The following is a 3,906-nucleotide window of genomic DNA, read 5'->3' as shown; positions in this document are numbered from 1 at the left end:
GTGTGTGACAGATTGCAGTCTGTGTGATTGTATGTCTGTGTGATATTGTGTGTGTGTCACTGTGTGTGTGCATGTGACTGTGTGTGTGTGCCAGATTACGGTCTGTGTGCCATGTGTGTGTGATTGTGTGTGTGTCTGTGTGTGTGACTCTGTGTGTGTGACAGATTGCAGTCTCTATGTGTGTAACTGTGTGTGACTCTGTGTGTGTGCCAGATTGCGGGGGGGTGTATGCGTATGATTGCGTATGACTCTGTGTGTGTGTCAAATTGTGGGGTGTGTGTGACAGATTGTGGGGTGTGTGTGTGTGTGTGTGTGTGTGTCAAATCGCGGGGTGTGTGTGACAGACTGTGGTGTGTGTGAGAGATTGCTCTGTGTGTGTGTGAGAGTGTATGTGTGTGTCAGATTGCGGGGTGTGAGAGAGATTGCTGGGGGGGTGTCAAATTGCGGGGTGTGTGTGTGTGTGTCAGATTGCGGGGTGTGAGAGATTGCTGGGGTGTGTGTGTCAGATTGCGGGGTGTGAGAGAGATTGCTGGGGGTGTCAAATTGTGGTGTGTGTGTGTGTGTGTGTGTGTGTCAGATTGCAGGGTGTGAGAGAGATTGGTGGGGGGGTGTCAGATTGCGGTGTGTGTGTGTGTGTGTCAGATTGCGGTGTGTGTGTGTCTGTGTGTGTGTCAGATCGCGGGGTGTGTGTGTGTGTGTGTCAGATTGCAGGGTGTGTGTGTCTGTGTGTGTGTGTCAGATTGCAGGGTGTGTGTCAGATTGCGGTGTGTGTGTGTGTGTGTCTGTGTGAGATTGCGGGGTATGTGTGTGTGTGTCAGATTGCGGGGTGTGTGTGTGTGTGTGTGTGAGATTGCGGTGTGTGTGTGTGTGTCAGATTGCGGGGTGTGGGTGTTTGTGTGTGTGTGTGTCAGATTGCGGTGTGTGTGTGTGTGTGTCAGATTGCGGTGTGTGTGTGTGTGTGTGAGATTGCGGGGTGTGTGTGTCAGATTGCGGGGGTGTGTGTGTGTGTGTGTGTGTCAGATTGCAGGGTGTGTGTGTGTGAGATTGCGGTGTGTGTGTGTGTGTCAGATTGCGGTGTGTGTGTGTGTGTCAGATTGTGGGGTGTGTGTGTGTGAGATTGCGGGGTGTGTGTGTGTCAGATTGCGGTGTGGGTGTGTGTGTGTGTCAGATTGCGGGGTGTGTGTCAGATTGCGGGGTGTGTGTGTGTCAGATTGCGGTGTGTGTGTGTGTCAGATTGTGGGGGGTGTGTGTGTGTGTGTCAGATTGCGGTGTGTGTGTGTGTGTGTGTGTGTCAGATTGCGGTGTGTGTGTGTGTGTGTGAGATTGCGGGGTGTGTGTGTGTCAGATTGTGGTGTGTGTGTGTGTGTGTGTGTCAGATTGTGGGGTGTGTGTGTGTGAGATTGCGGGGTGTGTGTGTGTCAGATTGCGGTGTGTGTGTGTGTGTGTGTGTGTCAGATTGCGGGGTGTGTGTCAGATTGCGGGGTGTGTGTGTGTCAGATTGCAGTCTCTATGTGTGTAACTGTGTGTGACTCTGTGTGTGTGCCAGATTGCGGGGGGGTGTATGCGTATGATTGCGTATGACTCTGTGTGTGTGTCAAATTGTGGGGTGTGTGTGACAGATTGTGGGGTGTGTGTGTGTGTGTGTGTGTGTGTCAAATCGCGGGGTGTGTGTGACAGACTGTGGTGTGTGTGAGAGATTGCTCTGTGTGTGTGTGAGAGTGTATGTGTGTGTCAGATTGCGGGGTGTGAGAGAGATTGCTGGGGGGGTGTCAAATTGCGGGGTGTGTGTGTGTGTGTCAGATTGCGGGGTGTGAGAGATTGCTGGGGTGTGTGTGTCAGATTGCGGGGTGTGAGAGAGATTGCTGGGGGTGTCAAATTGTGGTGTGTGTGTGTGTGTGTGTGTGTGTCAGATTGCAGGGTGTGAGAGAGATTGGTGGGGGGGTGTCAGATTGCGGTGTGTGTGTGTGTGTGTCAGATTGCGGTGTGTGTGTGTCTGTGTGTGTGTCAGATCGCGGGGTGTGTGTGTGTGTGTGTCAGATTGCAGGGTGTGTGTGTCTGTGTGTGTGTGTCAGATTGCAGGGTGTGTGTCAGATTGCGGTGTGTGTGTGTGTGTGTCTGTGTGAGATTGCGGGGTATGTGTGTGTGTGTCAGATTGCGGGGTGTGTGTGTGTGTGTGTGTGAGATTGCGGTGTGTGTGTGTGTGTCAGATTGCGGGGTGTGGGTGTTTGTGTGTGTGTGTGTCAGATTGCGGTGTGTGTGTGTGTGTGTCAGATTGCGGTGTGTGTGTGTGTGTGTGAGATTGCGGGGTGTGTGTGTCAGATTGCGGGGGTGTGTGTGTGTGTGTGTGTGTCAGATTGCAGGGTGTGTGTGTGTGAGATTGCGGTGTGTGTGTGTGTGTCAGATTGCGGTGTGTGTGTGTGTGTCAGATTGTGGGGTGTGTGTGTGTGAGATTGCGGGGTGTGTGTGTGTCAGATTGCGGTGTGGGTGTGTGTGTGTGTCAGATTGCGGGGTGTGTGTCAGATTGCGGGGTGTGTGTGTGTCAGATTGCGGTGTGTGTGTGTGTCAGATTGTGGGGGGTGTGTGTGTGTGTGTCAGATTGCGGTGTGTGTGTGTGTGTGTGTGTGTCAGATTGCGGTGTGTGTGTGTGTGTGTGAGATTGCGGGGTGTGTGTGTGTCAGATTGTGGTGTGTGTGTGTGTGTGTGTGTCAGATTGTGGGGTGTGTGTGTGTGAGATTGCGGGGTGTGTGTGTGTCAGATTGCGGTGTGTGTGTGTGTGTGTGTGTGTCAGATTGCGGGGTGTGTGTCAGATTGCGGGGTGTGTGTGTGTCAGATTGCGGGGGGGGTGAGATTGCGGGGTGTGTGTGTGTGTGTGTGTGTCAGATTGCGGGCTGTGTGTGTGTCAGATTGCGGGGGGGGTGAGATTGCGGGGTGTGTGTGTGTGTGTGAGATTGCGGGGTGTGTGTCAGATTGCGGGGTGTGTGTGTGTGTGTGTGTCAGATTGCGGGGTGTGTGTCAGATTGCGGGCTGTGTGTGTGTGTGTCAGATTGCGGGGGGTGTGTCAGATTGCGGGGTGTGTGTGTGTGTGTGAGATTGCGGGGTGTGTGTCAGATTGCGGGGTGTGTGTGTGTGTGTGTGTGTGTGTCAGATTGCGGGGTGTGTGTCAGATTGCGGGCTGGGTGTGTGTCAGATTGCGGGGGGTGTGTCAGATTGCGGGCTGTGTGTGTGTCAGATTGCGGGGGGGGTGAGATTGCGGGGTGTGTGTATGTGTGAGAGATTGCGGGGTGTGTGTCAGATTGCGGTGTGTGTGTGTGTGTGTGTGTGTCAGATTGCGGGGTGTGTGTCAGATTGCGGGCTGTGTGTGTGTCAGATTGCGGGGGGGGTGAGATTGCGGGGTGTGTGTGTGTGTGTGAGATTGCGGGGTGTGTGTCAGATTGCGGTGTGTGTGTGTGTGTGTGTCAGATTGCGGGGTGTGTGTCAGATTGCGGGCTGGGTGTGTGTCAGATTGCGGGGGGGGTGTCAGATTGCGGGCTGTGCGCCTTGTGTCTGTGCGCGCCTGAGTCACGGTGCCCGCGTGTGCCAGTGTCGCGCAGCGCGGCCGCGCCCCTGCGCGCTGTGCCCGCGGCCGGGCTGTTTGTGAGTCCCGCGGAGCCGGCGGCGCCTCCATCCCCGCTGACCTTCGCCATCGGGCTCCGGGGCCCCCGGGCGTCCTGCCGCCGCAGCCCCCGGCACCAGCCGATGCCGGCCGCCCGCCCTGATGGACACACCCGCTCTTTCGCCCCAGTGACGGTCCCAGCTCGGAGCGCGGGGAGGCGCCTGCCCCTCGCCCCGCCGGCCCCCGCAGCCGGGGCCTCCGCTGCGCCCTTGCGCCTGCAGCGGCTCCGGGAGCTGCCGTGAGCCGCGCAGCTC

The sequence above is a fragment of the Caretta caretta genome, chromosome 9, assembly GCF_965140235.1.
Source record: "Caretta caretta isolate rCarCar2 chromosome 9, rCarCar1.hap1, whole genome shotgun sequence".
Classification (NCBI taxonomy): domain Eukaryota; kingdom Metazoa; phylum Chordata; order Testudines; family Cheloniidae; genus Caretta; species Caretta caretta.
This window is presented reverse-complemented; position numbering follows the sequence as displayed.